Source organism: Simochromis diagramma, unplaced genomic scaffold (genome assembly GCF_900408965.1).
Source record: "Simochromis diagramma unplaced genomic scaffold, fSimDia1.1 OVJJ01000361.1, whole genome shotgun sequence".
NCBI lineage: Eukaryota > Metazoa > Chordata > Actinopteri > Cichliformes > Cichlidae > Simochromis > Simochromis diagramma.
Genome location: NW_024386860.1, coordinates 16,433,440 through 16,458,052, shown reverse-complemented (window position 1 = coordinate 16,458,052; position 24,613 = coordinate 16,433,440). Strand labels below are relative to the sequence as shown.

The following is a 24,613-nucleotide window of genomic DNA, read 5'->3' as shown; positions in this document are numbered from 1 at the left end:
AATTATATGTCTGGCAAAGCAAGAGGTAAAAGTGAAGACGTGTCACATCCAAGTACAGCCTGAGGGAGTGGTTTGGTATGAGGAAACACGTCGTGCCTTTCACTCATTTGAAATCAATTTGTCTTCAAATTTCAATGGCAGAGCCGAAGGACCCACAGTGAGCAAGCTTCAGTTTGGCACTAAAATCAATACAGAAACATCATCGGGACTGAAATAAAGACAGTAAGGATCGACGGGCCGTTGGCATAAAGGATATAGAGGGCAATCGATGCACAGCAGACAAAGACTATGAATCAAAGTAGCCCTGGGTCTGACGGATGTAATTTGGGACCAAATCAAACCAAAGGGGCCTCTATTTTGCTTTGGTGCTGTAGCCAACGTGATCAATTAACCAAAAAATATTCAGTTGGAGATACGAAACAGAGAAAAAAAAAAAACTCTAATGCTTTCCCTTTCACCCTTAGTGAATGTTTGAGGAGTGCATACGTAAACCCGGTGCACCAAAAGCTCAGGTCTCAGGATGCTTCACTGTGGGGTTTTTTGTGTGTTTGTTTTTTCTTGGGCTCTGTATGATATTAGTGAGAGTAGATATCCATAACATGGTCATCTAAGCCACACAACTTTGGCTGTGAAGACATAAGCTCCATCCAGCTGCTGCCAAGACCTTGTTTCTAGGGGTGGGGGGAAAAAAATCGATACTGTGTTGTATCGTGATATTTTGTTTGCTAATAATGTATCGATACAGGGACAGCAGAAATCGATATTTTGTTACAAAAAAAGTTTTTGTGGACTGGAACGTGCTCTGACTTCAGAGCATGTTGATCAGCTACTTTTTTCTGAGCAAGAATCCTGACATTCCTTCACTGTCCAAATGTGTTTAACTTTTTTTTTGGCAGCAATAAACATGACAGTTTACTTATTTTAATTTAAGACATGTTTTATTTTAATTAAGTTTAAAACTTTTTTTATTTAATGTAAAATTATATTTTGTTTTAATTTACTTTCAAATTCTTCAGTTGCTGAAGGGGCTGCACAGTTTTCATAAATTGCATAGTTCAGAATAGCTATAATTGTACCAGATGGTTGCACTCAGTTAAGTTGGACTAGACTGTAATACAAACCGTTCAGTTTGTCAACAATATAACTGACTGAAATGAGAGAAAGACTGAGTGTGAGACTTTGATATTAGATAAAATGAATATTGATAAAGTTTACCTTTATGTACAGAATCTGAATATCGCAAAATATTTTTAAAAATTGCAATAATATCGTATCGTGCGTTAAGTATTGTGATAATATCGTATCGTGGGATGTATGGTGATTCCCACCTCTACTTGTTTCCAAAAAGGGGGAGCTACAACAGTTAGTTTCAAACAAACAATTAACTGAAGGGCTGCACGAATGGCCACTATGAGGTAAAAAAGAATTAGTCCAACATTAAAAATACAGAGCTGGTAAGCACTTTACTATGTCTTCAGAGGGCTTCCATCCACCTTTGCCAAACATTTGGCAAACAATTTCTCTTTTATATATATCCTTATAATACAGTCATAATACACTCAATTATATTTCAGTGTCATCTAGAATATGTGTAACAGAAGAAGAAAAATTACCCCTAAGAGGAAGTGGGAATTATGCTGTTATCCACTGTAGTGTGGTGCAGAGTTTTTATTCACTTTACTTCCATTTTTTTGATAAGCAGCATGAGGAGGAGGAATGAAGTAGTGATTTAGGTACAAACTACTAGCAGGGATCTGTCATGGCCTAGCCTTATTATCCACCCTTATTTCTGATCAATGTGGTTCAAAAAGGAAATAAAATGTAACTATAGATAGTTTGTTTTTTAAATGTTACTCTATATGCATGTAAATCACTAGTTTGATGAGCAAAATAATATATTATAGTGACTGCTGACTCCCAAAATAAAATACCTACAGTCATCTATTCCCATCAGTCTCATGGCTCATCCACCACCTAGTGTTCCTGCTTCATCTGACTCAGTGAACTCTTTTCCACTGTGCCTGATGAGTCACGAGTTTACTCTTCTTACACCTCTCCACCGTTCTCTCGCTTTCCCTGCCTCCCTCGGTTTCTTTATCATTATTAAAGGCACGCAGGCACACGGGGGAGAAACAGACTTTCTCAGGCAGCACTGTATTTCTAGAGCATTCTTTGCAAAGTCAGCGGCTCGACAGTCTCCTCTGCAGGGCCTCCCAATATTCTTGTGAGATCTACTGATCACATACACACAGTGTAATGAAACAGGCGGAGATCTCATTTGAACTGATACAGAAACGTAGATTAGACTGTATTCTGACCAACAGCACGTTCGTGGCCGACCAGAAGCCACGACCCACACTCTGGGAATCACTGCGACAGGTTTTGAGTCACTGTATAACAAGCCTTTGTTATAAAACAAAACAAATTAGGGCAATTTTATTGCATTAGTACAAAATTTGATATAGCATAACTACTATAACTACTACACTGACAGGGACATGCTGTAAATGAAGTGAGGCCCACTGCAAGAAAACTGAACTATTCAAATTATCATCGCAGCTTTCTGGCAAATTCTTTTTTTCTCCCTGGTGTAATACTTAAAGAAATGAAAGCGTTTAAAAAGGAGAAAGCAGATTAAAACATACAAACAGGAAGCCACCAGGTTGTGACAATACCACAGCATAGTAGATGTACAGGCTGCACCTTAAGTTCTGATGGCTAAACAGTGATGGCTTTAGCAGCAGCATCAACACGTTTTACCAACTATGATGGCTTTAGCAGAGGACAGAGGTCGTCTAGTTACGATGTAAATCTGTGTTTTCTTATAATCCTGTGCCATTATGTGATGTATAGTCTCCCAGCACAGGCAAAAAGTACTCAGAGCCATTAAATATTAAAAAAAAGTGGAAGGGTGATAAACAGAGGGCTGTGGACAGAATGTTCTCGCACACTAATAGAAACCTAGCTGCTGCTGATGTGTAAAGCTAAAACCATCAAATGGCACCTCCTTCAAAAACACTTTTTTCCAGGATGAAGTTGGTAAAAATGACAGTCTGTGTCCTCCAAGTCTTCTCGCATTACACTATAATAAAAGTCCCATATTTTATTTTTTATTCTGTGCTGGATAAGATCTGAGCGCATCAGGTCACTCATGAATCAACCGTTTCGATCACAGTTACTTCTTAACTGTAAAACTTTTTAATGGTGCTGTACAATAAAACTAAAGTGATAACACAGGATTAAATTATGGCGGAAATTAAAGTCATTAAGACCGCAATAAAAATGTTTATGACACTGAACACCCTGAAGGGAAAGAGGAAGTGTGGGAGGCCATAAGTTTATGGCATCCATCAAATGCTCATCAATTGTTGTGGTGTTGGCGCACACTGTGAAACTTCACCACAGAGTTTGACACCCAAAGGTAATTACAAAGCCAGAGTTCACCTTTAAGGTCATAGCGGGCTTAAAACAACAAAACATGACGTCTAACAAATACCTTGTATTTCATGCCCTCAAAATCTATTATTACATGGTCAAAAATTTCCATTTGGCAGCCAGGGAAAAAACATTCTCAACGAGAGAGACCCTGCGTGGATTACTGAGCAGTACTATCGCTGCTGCCAACATGGGCCAGCCAGTGATTTGTATCAGGGATGGCTGAGCTTTTGTCTGGCAGGAGCGCTTACGTAACAGGAGCTGCTGACAACACGTGGGTGCTGAGCTGAGGGCAGGAGAACGGCCTGGATCACGGAGGGAGACGGAGAGGTCACCGCAGCCCACTGCGTCAGCCGTTGGTGGGCTGAGGGGGTCACTTTGTTGCTTGGATTGGGAATGCAAGTTTGCTTTGCTGTTCTTTACAGTATTTAAGGAGGACACATTTTTTATGGTTTTACTGAACACACGAGGGCTGTGGAAAGTGAGCAAAAAACAAACAAACAAACAAACTATCCACTTGTTATGGTGAAATTACAAGTTACAGGGCTCGCAAAATCGCTAGCCCGACGTCCCGGAGCTAGCGATATCTCCGGTCAGGTGACCAAAATCTATCTCAGCCCCGCCCGTTGGGTTATCATATAGCCCGACGGGCGGGGCTGAGATAGATTTTGGTCGCCTGACCGGAGATATCGCTAGCTCCAGGACGTCGGGCTAGCGATTTTGCGAGCCCTGAAGTAGTATGGTGTTACAATATTAAATTGGTAATAAATCAATGCTGGCTTCATATGATTATGATAGCAAAATAATTGGGATAAAATCTTTGTTGTTGTTTTTTTTTTGCATGAATTTTGGCAAAACTCTGAGAACTGCAGCTCTAGCATCTATATCTTGTCATTTTGAATTATCATGTTTTGGTGCTTTTTATGGATTTAATTACATTTTGTATCCATCCACCTGATCTCTCTTCAATATTGTCTTTATCACAAAGAACATTTAATCCAGAGGAAAACATTTGCCACTCGATCTGTCCTACTGGATACTCGCATTTTCCTTCAAAGTTCTGTGTTTTTGTCCTTCCCTAAAAGCTCGGTCTCACTCACTGTTTACTTCAGCTCCAAACAAGATGACTGAAAGGGGCCCTTGGTGTAAAAGATCTATATTTAAAACTCAAAATATTTCAGTAGAAGAATTTATCAGTAGGTCTTGCTTTCAAACTGTTTCTCATCTGGTATACTTTTGACTCCGTTACTCCTGCTGTGACTACCAGGTAGTTTTCCTGAGTGCTGCCTACGTCTTTAATTCATCACAGTCTGAAACCATAAACTTCTCTTGAGGAGGAGGAGGAGCTGTGGTGGCCACTGTGTGGTGGGGCTACAAAATTCCCTACTGGATATTGACGGTGTTAATGCTTTTTTCATATATTGATTTGTTTTTCATTATAGATTAATATGGAAGGGCAATATGGCCAAAAATATTTATCACCATTATCACGCACCGGATTATAAGGGGCACTGTCGATTTTTCCGAAAATCAAAGGATTTTAAAAGCGACGTATTTTCAGAAAAACACTGTAATAACGACGGCCCGCTTACATGCTCTACCTAAAATTGTGCTTTGTTGTGTATCTGACAGACGAAAGCCAAACCAGCTCCACATCACTGAAGTTGCAGCATTTTTACAAACCAATTCTGGTTCATCCGTTTCATTCAACTATTTCGCCCTTCTCATTCTCCGTCGCCGCCATGCTTTTTCTGCCATGTGCGTATGAAAACAAAGGCACTGCGCATGCGCGTTTTACCCATATTCTACCGCAATATTTCATTTTCTTATCATTGCCTAAGGTTATAATGGTATTACCATGAACGGTATGATATGGCCCAGCCCTATAGATTAACATTAAAATTAATCTTAAATGGCATGTTTTTTATGTTCAATAACTGCATAATACTTTCAAAAAAGTTAACAAATAATATTAAGATTGCATATTAAGACTCAACACCATGCCCCTCCAGCTGTTCAGCTAATATCTGTCCACTTTTTGTTCCCCAGTTCCAGCAGGCTAAATTATTATTCCCTACTCTTTATTTCCTCAACCCAGAAACAATGGTTGCCACATTCTTCACTGGTACTAATTTACCATGAATGCAGGTTAAATTAAATCTAATTTCAAAATAAAAACAAAGCTGAGCTTTGCCACACCTAAAAACTGATTTCTGAAAAAAGCAAACAGATAAAAGCACTTTTTTTAAAATATATATGTAGCATAAAATCTCTCAGATCTGTGGCAGAGCTGGGATGGTGTGGAGTCCTATTATGGTAAGACAAACAAAAACGACTGAAACAAAAACATCGAGCTGCCCTCATTGCTGTAAATTTCCATCTCGCACTCTCCAAAAGCCTTCACTTCTTATTACTCGCTCAGCAACATTGTTTGCAAACCACGAGTTATGAACCACGTTTTCCTCTGGCCTGAAACGACAGAGCAGTCTGACTGTCTACACTAACAGACATGCAGAGAATTGATCATTTATAGGAAAGAAATGCTGTATGAATACTGGTCAAATTTTTTTTTTTTTTTTTTTAAAGATATGTAAAAGGAAAAGCAGCATTACAACAAAACGAGGAGATTTCTACATATGACTGGCTAATCTGGTTCCAGATGTCTGAATCATCATTCACAAGATTTTTTTTTTTTCTTAGCACACATATCTTTGCATTGATTATTCTCAAAGCTGGCTTTTGACTTCAGCTCAATGATGCAACTTGCAAAAGTCTGCAACTTTCCTAAGGCCATTCAAGACTGTTTAAGAAAATACCTTTAAAAAAGACACTTTTTTAAGTGCAATAAATTAATATGTTAAATAATCGACATTACAATTCTGTCCAATTGTGACAGAATTCAGTAAAGCTATGCCTCATTCTCGTGCTTCTGTAATTCTACTCTACAACTGTGATCGCTCATCTAATTTGTTTGTCTGTAAAAAGCTAAATAAATAACAGCTGATGCATTTTTACAGTACAGAATGCAAATACTAATGTTTTCCACTCCTGCCTGAATGGACACTGGCAAAGTAAAGCACTGAGATTAAGTTAAAGGCAAAAAATAAGTGAGTTGTTAGTTAAGTGAAGCCACTTCTTTAGGCAGAACAGGTTCTGTGTTTTGACTTTTGGTAATGCTGATATTTACATTTGCATCACAGGTTGTGCTTTTTCTTTCTCACTGAAACCCTGTGAAGGGGGAGATTCACCGCCTCATGTTTTTCTTCTGCAAGGTTTCTTTGATTGTGTGAAACTCAAGCTTTGCTCTACATTTAAGACACAAAGAAGCTGTCACACAAAGAACGAGGATAGTATGCTTTACCTAAATAATGTTGAGACTTCACCAGATGAGGATGGCCGAGTTGTTCCCCTCTAATGGTCAGTATGTGATAAAACACAGTGTCTAGAAATGTGCCTGTTCTATTTTTGTTCAATCACATAAACCTTTCCTGTGATCTCAGCAAATGCACAACACACCCTCTCCGCCTGGCAAAACCACATGAGTAATGAGATAAAGGGCATAAGGTAAACAAACAGGGTGAGGCGATGTGGCTGGTGGGAGTCGAAGCAGGAGTGACAAGTGTGACTAAGTGCTTCATCTCCACCACAGAGGGATGGTGGGATAGAAAGACAAAACTTCCAGTCTTTGGACAGAGCAGTGAGCACTAGCAGCTAAAGCTAGACTGATGAACCGGCCAGATTACTGCAGTTCCATCTGCTTCGGTGTACACACCTGCCAATAAGTGACTACAGCAGAAGTGCAGAAATGACTAATTAGGTCTGATGCACCTCAGAAAAACACTCTTTGCAATACAAAAACACAACACCATCGTTAACAGCACATGAACCAGTTCTCCGGCCGGTTCATATGCAGACCACCAGAGCAGTCAGCAGCAGTCTGAAACACTGGCTGATTGGGACTGATTGGGACTAGATCCTCTATGGCAGCGGTCTCCAACCTTTTTTGCGCCATGGACCGGTTTATGCCCGACAATATTTTCACGGACCGGCCTTTAAGGTGTCGCGGATAAATACAACAAAATAAAACTAGTACCGGTACCGAAAAAAAGAAGATTTATTCATAACACACGTGAAAAGACCCAGGAAAACCGAGTTAATGATAAAAACGATAACAAAATAACGCTGAAAACCCTGAAAACCAGACATTTCACACCTGAGCCTCAACTCTCGCGGCCCGGTACCAAACGACTCACGGACCGGTACCGGTCCGAGGCCCGGGGGTTGGAGACCGCTGCTCTATGGGAAAGCAGCTTAATGGAACAGAGGACAACATCATCAGCAACCTGACTAGACCAGGAATAGGTGTTTAACAGACACCAAACTAAAAACACACAAACAACAAAACACAAACAAAACAAAACACATAACCACGTACTTCCCTGGTTCCTACTATACTTGCATGGTTCATCCAAGTGAAGTGTATCTGTGGATAACTCTGGTACCAATCTGGATTTTTTTTAGGGATTGAGTCCTGACTCAATATATAAGCATGACTGGTCACACACTTAGAAAACTAGGAATTTTCCTTTTACATCTGGTTATTTGATCAACAAAAGTATTCTTGTTTTTTAAATTACAATTAAAAGGCTAAAACCTTGATATATAAATGATATATCCAGGAAAAACCCTATCAGTGATCTTTATTAGCTTAAATAACACAATACTACTCAGGCTATCCTGGCAGCTAACAAGGGGACTTTAGAGAGATACTTTAGGAAATACTTGTATAGCCACATGACTGATGTGCTCAAGTCTCAATCACTCTTTTGTTGTCTGACTTGTCAGTCACAGTAAGCTCTGAATTGTCTGCAAGGCGTAGGCATAGCATACTGTCCTTAAAAAACAGCCACATGCATATAAACAGAGCAGAGCAATGGCTTTCTTGTGATTTCTTCTCAGTGAGTCGAAGCCAGTTTTTAAGTGCTTCAGAAACAGGGTGGATACGCTGCGAACAATCAATCACAGTAAACACCAACCATGCTGCTGAAGGAAGCCAGCAGAAAGAAAAACAAAGGTGTGGTGAGATGGCTGTCCTTCAGCTGTCTGAATCTGTGGAGTGCTGTAATCTGGTTACTGACTGAGCTCAGTCAGCCTACACTGGCTCATTACATAAGAAAGCTACAGCTGGGAAGGAGGCTGATCATTGCCTGGCTGAGGAAAGGAGGAAAATCGAGATCTTCACCTAGGTCTTCCAAAGTTGCCCTCGTATGAAGGGTGCAGCACAATGGCTCTGCTGCTTGTGTATAGGAAGTGCTGCTTCAGTCTCCTCAACATAATAAGTAGAAGGCTTAAAAGAACAGAATGGCCTTATCAGACAACAGTCTTGGACAGGAAAATGCACAGCAAAGCAAACAGAGCGCAGAGCGGTGCAAAATCCTCTCATTATATTGCAATATCCTTCTATAGGGCCGGGCAATGCTTTCTTTTGCGACTACGTTGACCTCATCTTCAAGGGCAAATGGATGCATCATAGGAATAGTGTAGGCACATCACTTTCCAAGGGCTTGTATAATGCCAAAGCACTGCAGAAACAGCCTCAAGCTGATGCTAGGCTGCCGCAGACATGGTCTGCATCAATTCTCATTTTCCCTTAATTCATTTATGAAGCACTTTTAACTAATTTACTATCACTGAAGAGAAAAAAACAGTTTCACAATTCAATTACAATATTTAGGACTTTAAACTGCTGCATTCTCAGGGAGAGACTTATGGTTTCAGTTGCTATTGGGTTACATCTCAGAAATCAATAGAGTAAATTTGAGTGTGCCTATTGCCCTGGACAAAAGGAAATATGCTAGCAAGCTGGTCATTGGAGAAAAATCAATAATCCCACTGAACTACAGCTCAGGGGGAAATGCACAGGCATGTTGCTGACATATGAATTATGGGGACTAGCGGACCAGTTCAAGTCCATTAGCAAAAAAGAAAAGAAAAAGCTTCTTCATCAGACTCAGACAGTGTCTTTTGTCTTAAAAACAGCAAAAGCTCTGTTGTAGCTGCTGTAGGAAAGATGGGTTATAGTCTTTCCAAATAAGGTTATTGATTTTATTTAGAGGCACACTACTCTGATATGTCGATACGTTCTGATACTGCCTTAAAAAGTTATATGAGATGCCATGACAATGAACCAATCTACACAGGTGATCTAATCAATACAATCCTACTTTGTATCTTTAGTCCACTGGCTGCAGTAAGGACAGCCAAAATAGCAAGGAGGACCAACGATTTAGAGTTTCAAGCTCATTTGCCAACAACTTTTTGTAATGTCTTTGCAGTACTTTGTGATTTAACTGCAAAATGTGCCAGCACAACAGAGCTTCAGCTTTCAGCACCTGCTCAGGGTCTGTAACAATTTGCAGTATGATGTTGAATGTAAATCTAAAGAATCTAATAATGATTAAAACTAAAGAAGTATCCGAACCACATTTCCCCCTCATTCTGTTTAGGAGACTTTAGTTGTTGTTGTTTTCACAGCCAACAGTACTTGGTAAAAGTCCAGGCCTGTAAGACCGCTATATACTGATATAAAGTCCCGACAGGTGCAAAGGTGTGAGGTCCAGATCAACGCTTCTTGTTGCCTTAATTATCTGTTAGTTTCTTTTACAACACTGGCAAAGCAATGTTTAGATCGAGTCCAGCATTTGGGTAAATATAATAAGCATAAAATACACTTTTAGTTGATCAAATGAGCAGAAAGAACAGTTAAATGAATACACTTCAACAAATTAACTATATGCAGACCAATCATGCTTTCATGTACAGTCACGACCCAAAGACCCATTTTGATCCAAGAAAAAAAACAACAACCTGATTTGCATAAACAAGAATGATTCAGTGAGGAATCCAGCTTTTTAATGTAAATCTAGTACTGGATCAGTATTGGATCAGAAAGCCAACGTATGAGAACTGAAAAAGCTGAATAGCTGCATTCCTACTTATTTTTCTTCCACTTGGCTTGTCTCTGCAAGAGTACGCTGCAAGAAGTGTCAGGTCTAACGAATGTTTACAAACAAGTCAGGAATTTAAAAAATTAAACAAAGTAGGCGAGATGAGCCTCCCTGCAAGGAAAATAAAAACACATTTCAACCCTGCTGGCTTAACCACCATCTGCGGGCGTCTGTGTGTGTAATGCGTAAGACAACACCACCATCCCGAATGCACACACAGCTGATGTCAGAGATTCCACACCATGCCCGCCCTCTCCAGGCCGTGCCACCTGAGCTGGATGAGTCCAAAAGCTGTCCAGTCATCAAACAAAAAATATGCAAAGTCTAATGTCCCTCTCACAGCCTGCCTATCCCATTTGCTGGCTCAGAAACAGGCAAACCTGATCCATGTGAACCTCTGTTTTTTCCCCTGGATGAGTGCTCAAGGCAAAACAAGGTGAAGAAAACAGGATTTACTTACAGATCATTTGATCACAGTTTTCACATTTGGGTTGCAGACTGCAGCCGTTTTAAACTTCATGACTGAACCAAGAAATTCCTCAAGTTTATCTGGTCTAAAAATAGTGCGACACTGGTAATAAGGGGGAGAAAAACACATTCACAGACATTTAGGTCAACTATTAGCATTGTTCATGAAAACAGGGTCCGTGAATGTCCATTACACAGCTGCGCACTTGTTCTGAGTGTCTATCTTTACATCTAAACCAGAGCAATAACAACTGTGTAAGCACCACCACCATTGCAAACAGAGAGTTACCATCTAATCTGAGCTGCCAGAATTAGAGCAACCTCCTGTTTCAGATAGCCTAAAAATAATCCACTCCTAATCACAGTTTAAACATAGAAAGTCTGCACAGTCGAGAGCTCAAAAACAGCTGATGGCTAAGATTTAAACACTGTCGGGGACAAAACCCAAGGAACGTGTAAGGCTTCAATCAGAGACAATCAAATCAGTGACGTCATCTTCTCCTTCTGAAAGCATGAAACCCTTTATCATTCAGAGCTAATTTTCATTAACAAAAACCATTTATCTTTTTTGAAAGTGCACTGTTCTTAGGAATCATCATTCTCTGGTCCTTAAGCTGACTGAAACACAAAACACCAGTTAGCATTAGAAGGTTTTTAGAGAGTGGATGACCTAATAAGCTAGAGTATGCTTATGTTTCCTTTCCTTTGTATGAATGCATGTCTTCAGAGTTTCCTGTTTAAAAAGAAAAGTCACAATTAATGCTTGTCAAAGACCTCTTTAGCGAAAAAAAAAGGCCTAACAATACCAAAATGATCTATTATTTCTGGACTTTTCCTTTTCCTATAAAGAGCTTTCAAGATGGGAACATAACCACGCAACAATACACTGTAATATTCCTTACCACAATATACATTTCCTTTTTTCCAACCACACATTACAGTAAAGCTGTTTTCTTTGGATTTTGGTCCGGTCCTAAATACAACCTCTACAAATGTAATATCTACAGCAAGTTTTATGACTGTATTTACTTGATTTTCATTTCAGATTTTTTATGTCAAACAGCTAGCTTGGTTTCAAATCTGTACAGGTACAATGCACAGACACTGACATCTGCTAATTAGTGGTTAATTATTAAACTGTCAAAATGGCAGAATTTAAGTAATTTAAGAGGAGGGACCAGCAACCAAATTTCAGGCAGGAGGTAAAAAGTAGTGAGATTACACACATTTTGGTGTTATTTGCTGTTCATGCATGGTAAACTGTTGCTTTTAAAAGACCAACACGTTGCATGTATACAAAAAGCAGTTAAGTGTATGACCTTTTGTGTTAGACTTGAGGCAACACTACCCTGTTGATATACATGCACCACGCAAGTAAGCACGAAGTGCATGTAGTGTATGTAGTCTGCACACAGAGGCGTTCTGATTGAGGTACAGTGATGGTTTAGGACAAAATGTCTCCTGGTCAGTGGAAAGCTTCAACTTTTTCTTCAGCCAGACGTAAACTCTTGCTGATATTCACTGGAGCAAAGTAATAATAGCCAAGTCCAGCCAGCTGAAATGGGCAGTATTAGCTTCTGAACACAAGTGTTTATCAAAGTGTCTGAGAGCTGATGTCATCGTGTAGCAGAGCATGTAGGAGAGATGTTTGACTACACTTAGTCCACTTTCCTCTAAAATACTGCTCTGAATGCCACAGCATGAATCACCCGACTCACATATCAGTGGACAAGAACAAGAAACGTGAGTGCTGATTTTTATATAATGGATACAGTGGCATCAACAACTTCTCGATGAAAATAAACAAGCACACATTTTCCTCTTTAACAGGATATGCCTTCATTGACAGCAGCAAGTGATTTCTGATCCATGGTCATTAAGATTCTGCCTGAATGGTCATTTTACATAAATTTAGAAAACTAAATGCGTACAAAACCAGTAAGAAAACGAAGGAAAAGGTTTAATCATTTAATTCTTTAAAATCCACAAGAACGTCTTGACTCAAATATTCCAAAAACAAAAAAGTAGGCCATCCTTAGCAGATGAACCTTTTCACTTTTAGTAACTGACAAAGTTTTGACAAATAATTAATAGATTAACCAAGAAAATAACTGATTCGTTTAACTGTACCTGTACATGTGTTACCATGAAATTAATATAGTAACATGTAGCATTAATTCTGAGATAGTTATGATTACTAATTTACATACAAGTGCAGGCCAATCTTTATTTCCTCCTTTCCTGTCCATTATGATGGTTTACTAGACCTCAGAGGGTCCCAGGCTATGCCCGGGGCATGTCTCTGCAGTCAGGCCCAGTAATCACCAGTCAAGGAGCGATAATTAACAACCCCACATGAAGCAGGCGGCTGTGGAAAAGGGCTTTAGGGGACTATAAGTGGCATTCCCACATACCACACAGAGACCACACTGCTTTGTGCACGGGGTCAGTGCGACGGGTGACTGAAACAGCAGAAAATGTAATGAGGGTATTTGATCCTCAAAGTGAGAGGGGGAAGTGGAAGCTAATCTGCCATCAATGCATTACTGGTTCAGAGGCGCACACAAAAAGAAACCCAAAATAAGACATTAAGAATGATGACCCCTGCATGACTTCATGGAAGTCTGTGCTCTGCAGACCAAAAGAGGTGCACAGACACACAAATGCTGGTCCAGTGCTGCTGAACATCCGGCGAGAAATGCTGCTGTGCCTCTGAAAAACATCAGCACAGAGACTGATGGATAAATTGCTTCCTGCAGCTGTCATCCTAAACTCTAAACCGGTTTACAAAAGTCCTCAGCTGGCCTTGGTGGACTCAGTGATTTGTATTTTTTGTGAAGAAGCACAAGCCTCTGCATCCATCTTAAAACTGCCTACCTAAATATTCTAAAGGCTGGAAATTTTCACAGTAAATAACAAAATGTGTGTTTTGCCTCTAGAAAATTAATTAAGATGATTACAATAACAGCACAGGATTCCCATGTGCATGTCCAAACATGACACAAGCTCATCTTTGGTGATACAGCCGAATGACATGGAGGACCGCCCAACCAAGTAACCAAGACTTTACCAGTAAACATGACATGAGAAAGGTCAGAGTAGATGATTAGCAGCAACTGGACTTTAAAAGAAGAGCAGGGGGAAAAAAAGAGGGCGTTGCCAATTATAGTTAGATGACCCTGTACCTGTGGGTCCTACCCAAGTGAAGTGAATGTGAATGCAAGCACTTCTACACAATAACACATACTACAGTGTTTGAGCTGTGATTATTGACCAAAGGTGATAAGTCTAAAGTTGTTTGGGCAAGCCTAACAAATCTTAAAGATGACTAAAATCACCTCCTCTGTTGCTTTGATCCGTGCATTAATTTTAAAATAAACTGGCAATATTTGATGTTACTGGGATGACACTGATGCCAAAATATCCTTTTTGCTTCATGTCTAAACAATTAGTATTGCATAATTCACATTTAAAAGGCAAGTGAGATGACTACTGCTTTCATTTGCATATCAACCCTCAAGGAATACAAGACATTTCTTACACTCCAACTTGATCTTCGGCTGCGCCATTTTAAAATTAAGCACATTCGTTCCAGTGCTGCAATACAAAAACTGCTGTAAATAAAAGAGCTTAGAAACTGCTTAATACAAGAAACAAAATGGATCTGTGACTTGCAAGTACAATACCTACAACAGTGAAGATCTACTAAATCAGGCTGAATGTGAAGCCAACCAAGCCCTGCCCGATCTAAAGCCAGCGGCTAAACAAGCACCAGCCTCTGCAGGCATGCAGCACTAATGCTCATGTGAATCCCCACGTGCTGCAGGCCAGTCGCTATACACAGCAGGGTGACTTCACGTCACACCCCATATGATGTCATCCTGGGGGAACAGGCTCCTCATTAGGGCTGTGTGTGGGATTACTCCTGATGTCCTGGATCAACGAGGCAGAGCAGGAGACGATAATGTCCCCTAGTCTGCACAAGAAAAGGCACATGCCCAATAATATGCTTTGAAATAAACATTAATCTCAAAGAACATGTTGAGTGATTTACTACAACTGCCGAATTTACCAAACTGAACATCCACTTAAAGACACTGATGCTGATCAATGAGTCCAGCTTTACTGCCACCAAGCTTACAGTTAGTGTTGTTCTAGCTGTGAAGGACAGAATTTAATAGAAATCACCTCACTTGTTATGAGTTTGTTTCAGTATTTCAGACAGCTGCCAACCTAAACACCAGAATCCGTCAGTCAGAAGTCCTCATTTGGTCCTGATGGAGTCCTGTTAACCTTTAGATTTTGTGGAACAGTCAACTAAATGATTTCTGTTCTCACTAGTCAGCAGCAAAAATAATAGCTGGTTAAACTAATTATCCATATTTCAATAATGTGCAACCCCAGTTAACGTTTGTTTCTAAAATCACTATGACACCACCTGCCTCTGTGCCTTTCTGTGATCTAACAATGTAAACTACCAGGTGGAATTGGGCTGTGCGATATGACTAAAATCTCATATCCCAATATTAAGACATCTATCGTCCCGATAAAGATATAAATCACAAAAATTTTACATTTTCTGAAAGTTCTGTGAATCTCGGGCAGCTCGACTTGCAGGAAGTGTTTCCAGCTGGGCGTCGTGTACCTGGAGTCGAGTGTTTTAACCGATGCATGAAACGATACATTTTTAGACATAAGTTGTAACGGCCGCCGTTTTCTTTGTGAGTATTTATTACACGGCGTGCTGCGGGGAAAAGCCTGTTCTAACGTTTGAGTCTAAGGTTTATTTTTTAGCACCTGACGGCTCTTTTTTGCTTCTCATCCGTAAATAGTCTGCATGCTCTTTCACGTGATTCAGTTTATTTTGGAAAGTCTCAACAGGATCTTGAGCTTTATTGTGAAAACTTTGTGGAAAATAAGCAGACACGTGATGGTTTTACTGTCGGTGTTGCTAACGACAACGAATAAAAACAGGCGCTTGTCCGTCAGTCGTGTGGTTATATTAAATATAAGAGAAAGAGAGAACTTTAAGAAATGAATATAGCCACTACAGTGACCATCAAAACCATGAAAAAATATTGCCGTAAACAGTTTATTTTGCGACACCACGATACAAACGATAGTGTAAAATGCAACGATAGATGTTTTTATATCGTCATCCGATATATATCGTTATATCAAACAGCCCTAAGGTGGAATACAGGACACATGACTGCTGCATGAACCAGCATGGTTCTGCAGTACTTTAAAGTCCAAAATTAACTAATGACTCAAAAAGATAAATATGGTACAGATTAAAACGAGCCAATGTATTTAATTCACTTCTATGTTGGTCTGTGTTAACCATGCATCAGCTGCAGTGCACCAGCTCCTTCTGAAGTCCAAACAATCCAGAAGACTTTAAAATGTCTGAAGTTTCATACACGCACACAGCGTACAAATAGGGCAGTCATTTCAAACTACTTTTCTAAACTTGGCTTTGGATGATATTATAGCGAGTACACAAGCCCCACCCACACACTGTTAAAGCCCTTTGCTTACCATGAACAGCCAAAAGAAGAGAAAACAGGACAATAAAACAACTGAGGATTTTTTGAAACTGTGACTCATGCAAAGCTACCCTTGCAGAGTCAAAGAACAAAACCATGTAGCTAGAAATGAGCATAATAAACTTCCTCAAAGACCAATCGGCTGAAAACATTTATTCCTATCATAAAGGAAAAAGTTGTATCTGCAACAATAGATAAAACAACCAGTGCTTAAAAAGTGAAAGACAAATAGCACTGTGGTGATGACAGATAAGACTGTGAGGTTCTGGCAAGTACAGCTGTAATAAATTCTTGAGTCTGGTGTGGTACAGAAAAGGTGCAGTGATCAAAGTAAGTGATACAACAAGCTTTCACTACCACAGCTTTTCTCATGGGAGTGGCAGCCCATGCTGTATTGGATTATAGTTTTTCAGGTGGAACAAATAAAACTGTTACACCTTAGTTTGCGTTGGCCTCTATTCTATCAACCGCATGAATTAACTAAACACAGACCGGGCATAATCCTGCTATCCACAACTTAACATGGGTGTAGAGTGGAGACCTGGAACATGGGGTGAGGACCTGTGTGGCCAGCATCCATTTACTGATATTTTTTTTAACTTCTATCATCTGATATGTAAAAAGTTTCAACCTGTGTATCAGTGACATCCCTAAGTTGCACTTGTAGCCTAAGAACAATTTTGTATTTAATATATGTATATGTCAATACTGCTCAAATACCTGCTTAAAATGAGTTTTTGTAAGTATGCACTGTATTTTGGCCACTTAATAAATAAAACCTGTTTTCTTCTCAAATGCAAGACAAACCTTTACTGTTACATATACCGGCTGAAATGTCATCTCATAGTTGCTATGCTGTTTTTCTACATTTAGTATTTTGCTGGGTGAATTTAAAATAATAATTATAAATTATATTACCACTAAGTATTTTTATTTAAATATAAATTACATTTATTTTGATTTCAAATTAGCTTTTATTTTAGTGAAATGTCTTATTTGTTTTGATAAAGTGTACTTCACCTTTATGAACTATAAACTCCTCTAATGGTCATAGCTATTTTGTTAAAGACTACAGAGTTTCCCCAGTTTGGAGGATAAATCAAATATATTTTATACTATAGTATAGTGTACTAGGGTATATAGTGAGTGTCAACAGATGCCTGATTTTTGTGTTTTTCTTTACACAAATAAAAATATTTTACTTCTAAACAAACGAAGAAACGGTATAAAATGACAAATTTTGGACTCAAACATGCATGTTTTCAAAGTAAAGCAGCTGCTGGCACCCAGGTAAGCACCTCAGTTCATAGTATCTACCCATCCTGGACACAAATGGCCCTGGGCACTGGCTAGCTGCTGTGTCACAAGACTGGTAGGCAACCAGCCATGGTGGGGAGGGTGGGGCTGCAAAGAGTTTTATGAGTTGCTGTCTGGACATGGAGACCTCTTAGAGACAAGCCACCTATTGATCCTCGTGTCACTGTGGCAGTGCAGAGACTAAAACTGTTTTTTGCCTTTTATCTTATCCCCTTCCTGTGTTTCTAAATAGTGCTACTTAAAGATATAAGAGCACAGATGGATGTGGGTTTTAAGTCTTTTTTGGAAATCTGCAAAGAGTCCAAACAAAACAAGGCTTAGTTCATGCCTTACCACCAGTGGGACACGCACACTTAACAGGAAAAAAATCATCTGGTTGTCCTACTAACCTCATCTACTTACTTATTAATCTGACCGTGTTTTCCTGTGGGAGTAGGCCAAACGGGCCTGGCCGTGTAACTGACACTGCACCGCTGACAGTGAGCAGCTGTTTGGGGGAACTCAGCGAGAGGAAAATTTAAATTTTCATACCCTCTGCATGGCTGAAACAGACAGGTTAGCTTGTATAACATTATATTCACCAAGACAGCCACAAAGGATATTCAGCAAAATAAGTGTGTGACACATGTTTACAGCACTCTCACACTAACTGGCACAAAACCTTAAAGTCATACAGAAAGTCAAACAAGTTAAACTGGCTGTCCGTCATGTAAAGTATAAATCCAGAGTCACTGCTGCTCTGTCTTTATTGCCACATGTAACTGCAAAACAGTGTGCAAATAAGCCCATGACCATCAGCTCATAAAACTTCATGTTGCCAGAGTCATGACAAACCCTGTTACACAAGTAATATAAGTGTCTAGTTACAACTCATCATTTCGGATGACAGCAGGGCATGCAATGCTTCAGAAGGTGAAAAAGCTCATGTCCCACTCCACACAGTTTTGTAATCGTTCATTAACAATAAAAGAGCTTGCAAACTAAATTTGAGTGAGATACCGTTTAGCACGCTGGCTCAAACAAAGCCTTTGTCAATATGAAGGTAAGCGCGACTGCTTTGTACTGAGTTTAGGTAAAAGGTCTTTGGTTGATATAAATGTAAGCATTGTCCTGTTATTTTTTGATAAAGCAAAATGCATTTTAAAGTTAGCCAAACTAAAACCAACTTTAGAAAAAAGTAGCAATTAAAAACATTTTAGCCCCGGTCTTGGTGATTTCCCTTCGAGAACAAAACCTCTTGAGTGGGCACCATCAGTGTCACTGTGACCCGAGGCTACTGTGAACTCCCAACCACATAACATTTGAATCCTGTTAAGAGATCTGATGCATATGATACACTGCAGATTACAAGCCACATATTTAAATTTGGATCAACCAAATTCAAATGGTTCGAGGAAAATCAAAGAGCAATAACTCAGTAATGTTTGTTTTGTTCCGTTCCACTGGATGCAGGCTGAGCTACTGCCTGTTTAGTGCACTGAGAAGGCAATTTAATAGACTGTATACCTGTGCCTATAATCCACATATTTACAAAGCAGCAGAGCACTTTTTGTTTTCAGTTTTCTTCTTTTTTTTTTTACTTTTACACCCTGCCAGTTTGGAAACTGTCTTGCAGTCAGAAGGATGCTACACCCCTCTTAAAATACTCGCCTGAGGTGCTCTCTCTGCTGCTGTATGCATCAATATAATATGTTCCTTCAAGTGTTGAGGACTTGTATAATGAAACCTGACACAAACCCTCAGAAAAACTGAGCATCATGGTAAATAGTTGCCACCATGAACTGATGGGCAGCTTTATCACTTTAATTACCAACAGTGAGATAATGGGTGCAAATATGAGGTGCGGTCAAAAACTTCACTGACTGCGCCTATGAAAATAAAAATGTTTAAAATGTTGATAAATGTTCCCTTCATTGCATTCATATTAGTTGACCAATGCAGCAATATATGAATCCCTGTGATTTCATCCTGAATAAAACAAAGTTGTTTTCCTCAAATTACAGACATTGTTAGAAAAAAAAAGAAGGATCATTTAGGACATTATCTAACAACTTCTTGGCATAATTTAGTCAGATACATCACACCCAGTTTTAAAACACTAAGAAGGCAACAATTAAAATGCTCACCTTGAAGTTTATAATCTATATTTTCAACACTTTCTCTTTCTTTACATTTTAAACTACGTAACAAAAAAACAAAATTGAAAAAAAAAAAAAACTCTGTTGAGAAGAAAATCTATTTTTCCACGTTCATGGCCAAAAATTGGGCTACTTTCGTAATGACGGTTAGCAAAGCCTTGAGAGTGACGCATTTAAACAGGAAGAAGGATTCATGTCTACAGCTTGTAAGTTGTCCAGCATAGTCATGCTGACAACCAAGAAAACTAAGCTAAAAAGAAGTGACAACCACTGTAGTTTAATTCTGTTTTTTTTTTTTTTTAATTAAGCAGTTTGAATAATCAAAATAATGCTGTTGAATTGTAACCATCCTAATGATTCACAGCACCACCAACCCCTCCAGTCTCTAAATGTAGACTTCTTGCACCCTTTAGAGGTGAAAAATATTTACTTTATGTATATAGACACAAATCAGTACATATGGAGACTTGAAAAATTCAGGGACATGAAAATAAGATTTGGAAATTGATCAAATTAACACACCAAAAGCTGTGATCATGTCACAAACTGCCATGAGACTCTGCTGGAACGTACTGATCATACCTCAGAGTTATCGAGCTGCAAAAGTCACTCGCAGAAAAGACAAATATTACAGTCAAAGTGCACTGGTAGTTTCATTCAACTTTCCACACTGGTACTGATCAGCAGTTGCTTGCGTGTCCTACATTTCAAGCATCATCCTTCACAGCCACTGGAAACAGTGAGTATGGGTGGAGGGCTGAATGTGTTTCTTTTTCCTACTACACCATACCTAACTTCTCAACGAGCTTCCTCTTCACTGCTGTGTTTATTATGTGTGAGTTTTGTTTTTAATCAAAATCAGCAGTCAAAGCACACCCAGCCTGGCCTTCTGGATGGCTTTGCAAAGCGTGCAAATTTCAGAGAAAACACTTGCAATTCTCTCTGCTTTTACAGACAGAAGTAAAATACTGGTGTTATTGAGATCCAAAATACATGTGTGAAGGTCATGTACCTTTAAATAGCCACTATATATTTTAAAATACATGTAACACCAATAGAGTGATGAAATGTGGAAATACTGGTTTTAATTGCACTCCTTTTGCCTAAGAGATCCTTGACTGCTTATCATTTGCTTTTTAAATAGCTTATTAAATGCAAATGTTTTTCCTAGGTACCCATACTTCTTCACACAAAGACATTTTGTGTATATAAAAGATATTATCCAGTGGTTTTATACGTCAAACAAACTTTGGATCAAAGTGAGCTGTACATACCCTGCTCACTAAAATGACTTTTGACACCCCTGCTGTAGGCCAAACACTGAAGAACTTGTACCTCTGTCCTACTTTTCATATAGGCGGTCTGTCCTGGTGTCCCGGCAAACAAAAGAGTCCACAACTACAAGACCTAAATAATTCAAGGCAGAGTGCAACCTAATACTTTCTCGCTGTGGTGATGTAGAGAAAAATATGCCAAATAAACCTAGTTCTAGTTTCAGAATGAGTAAAAAGCAGTGAACCCTGTGACCCGTCAGCTCAGGCAGGAGCCTCACACCGAGTTAGATGCTCATTCAGACTCAATAAACCCAGTTGTTTTGGTTAGAAACTGTGGTGTGTGAAGAGCTGGCTCTGGTAATTTCCTGTGAGCTGGTCTTTTAAGTCAATGTTACATCACACATGCACCTTAAATAAAAGGCGGACTCCGATAAGCTGGATCGTGACTAGAAGCGCCCAGAAAAAACGAGATGATGATTTAACTTACTTCCACAGGCAGATGCACAACTACTAAAGAGATCAGCTGAAATTGATATCAGTGTTCACACTGCTTAGCTGACAGCTTATAAAGCTGAGGCAGTATTCAGAAACCAGTTCTGCTCTGCGCTGAATCCTAACGCTACACACGATGATGGCTTGTCCCCACTGCTGACTCTGAGCCAGCTTTTAATGGCTAGAACTATTCTTTGAAGAAGAAATATCAGGGAACAATAAACATGCTTACATAAACGCATTTGAGGCGTTCAAACGCATGAGGTTCATGCACCGTTCAAACATATCCCACTAACTTTATTTGCACCCATTAGTAATTATAATCGTCCATTTAAAGTCTGCCAGACATGCGCATGAATGCTCACCATAAAGAAGTCCTGTACATTTTTTTCAGTTATTAGAACGAACCGTTACCTTTGGCTAGCAAGTGGCTACTTCAAGCCTGGCTAATCAGCAGCAAGCTAACGGTAGCTTACGTTAACGCTAGGAGCTGGAGTATCCCTCTACTGCTTACCTTTAGCGGCCTCGCAGATGTTGTTTTCATCGTCCCATTCAGTTTTCCAGCAAGTGCCAACTTGTAAGTAGCAAATACGTTTCCAGTACCAACGACTTCTAACTTTTTAGTGTCCTCATATGGAGAACGGTGCGTAAAATCCCAAACCGGACCACCAGCGACAAAGTAATTTCTCCACCACTTACAACAACAACGTCAACCAAAGGTTTCAGACGGCCCCCGAGAGGACTCGGCCAATCAGAGGCGGGAGTTTTCTTTCATTGACGTTTATCAGAACCAATGGTCGGGCCTAGAACATTTTGAGTGACGTTCCCCATTAGAGTAAACACCAAATGAGAACGCCAAACATCCGCCTGCCAATTGGCTGCAAGAAAATGAGAGGCCAGTGGGTTTTTTGTGTCCGCAGCCAATGACAGTGCGGCACTCAGGCCAGAGTGACAGGTGCTTTGGAGTTAACAAAATAGCTGGGGCGTCACCGTGGCCGGGATGAGGTCATCCAGGATGATGTAAACCCTACGTCATTAGCGATGCTAAATAAAACGCAGCAGGGAACACGTCTGACCGTAATCCATCTTTTCTGGAATTGTACAAACACTAATAAGCTGTGACAAAACGTGTACATTTAGCATGGTTAATATTGCTTGCAGCTTAAGAGTTGTTTTTTATAGGTCTCAGTACTTTTCATGACCATTAATGTCAATTTTCGCATGCAAAACGTTTTTTTGTTGTTTTCAAAAATAAATGGAAGTACATGTCAAACTTTTTCTACTCATGAAAGACAAACTTAGTGTTTCGTTAAGATGTTTTAGGGAATAGCTCACCAGGTTTCTTAAAAGACATTTAAAGCTCTTCCTTGCCCTTGAATGATTCATGGGGGATTGTTTAGTGGCTTCCTCTGAAAATGATCAGGTGCAAGGACTGCACTGCAACTGAGTGAAAGAAAAGGAGCCAATGAGAGCATGAGGGTGGGAATGGATGTTTGTATCTGTGTGTGCCTGTTTGTTTGACGCCACCTCTCTCTAGGGACATCTCAGGCCCTCCATGGTATGGAGGCCTATCTCCCTCCACCACTTCCCTTACCAGTGGCAGACGCCCTCAGACATTGGTGGTTCTTTGTGTCCGGGGATGGGCGTCCAGGTACCCACCGGCTCACTCCTGGTGGCTGCTTGTCGGCGCCTGGAGCCTGGAGCTTACTCGGGCTCCTTCGGGGGTGGGGTGCCCTTGGCCTCTCGGCCTGGGGCTCAGTCACTCTGGCACAGCTGGCTGCCAGCGGCAGGGCCGTGCAGAGAGGTTTAAAGGGGCGGGTGCTCAAAGTTAAAAAGGGGCACATTGAACCAGGCTGAATAACAACAACACACATTCATCAAGAATCTAATATGGGAAGGGCAGGGCTGTGTTGATCTGAGACTGTAGACATTAAAAAGTCCACAGGAGAGATGGTAGCTGATTAAACAAGTGTCATGAGATAATAACAAAATGCAAAGATTGGTGACAGCGCTTGGAACCATAAGGCAACAAAAAACTGTGAGAAATAATTTAGGCTCTGCCTGTGAATCACTCTTTGCTTCTCTTCTTCCTTCCATCCCATCATTTCATATATCACTCTCCACTCGCTGTCTATGTGAGAACAAGGCACAACTTGCTATTGCAATAAACTATAATCTAATTATCCACACCTAACAACTCTTGCACTTAATCTATAATAAAATGATGACAGAAAAATGTTATAGCACTGCCTTTAGTAGCCTCACACAGCTCCTGCTGTTTCCTCCTCATGTCCTTACCAGCCATGTCTGGACAATGTTATATCATGAGTAATATTTTTTTTTTAAATCCATCTAAATAAAACACACACATGCACGCACACACAGTGACATTTTAGACCTTCTTCAGAATACTGTATATACTATGGGCATCATGGTGCTGATCCAGAATCCTTACATTATTATTTATTACTAGAGCTACAATAATAAAGCAATGAGGAGGGGGAAGTAATAAATATGAAATAATGTATTTATGATGATTCCATTTGTTTCACTATCCACTCTGTGCAGGGGCAAAGCTTATTACATTTTTAAACTGTAGAGATACAATAATTTTACTGCTGTAAAATCCAAATTTTGTCTTATTTAAAATATAAATCTAATATAATCTGCTTCTTAATGTATGTTCTTTAAAATACAGCTTGTGTTTTTTAATATATTATAATTATAATAATTATTATGTGGACATGCATATTAGATCGTTTTTTAGTGAAATATAATCCCTCCAGAAAGGCAGGAAAAGCCCGGAAACTTACTTTAAAACGAAATATGTTCCCTAAAACGGTGACAGAGCTACAGACCCATGACAGCCTACCAGGTAGCCAGCAGCTATGACCAGCACTACTTGTGCAGTTAATAAAAGGACAGGTAATGTT

General features: G+C 39.7%; 1 protein-coding gene across 2 annotated transcripts in view; it reads right to left on the bottom strand.

Moving 5' to 3' along the window:
- otud7b (OTU deubiquitinase 7B) overlaps positions 1-22,563 on the bottom strand; it is a 44,515-nt gene extending 21,952 nt beyond the window's left edge. The window contains exon 1 of one of the 2 annotated variants that reach the window (XM_040030816.1): positions 22,195-22,563. The gene's annotated coding sequence lies outside the window, so the exon portion shown is untranslated. The remainder of the gene's footprint in view (positions 1-22,194) is intronic. The other variant, XM_040030817.1, reaches the window with a different exon arrangement.
- Between the last annotated feature and the right edge of the window lie 2,050 nt (positions 22,564-24,613).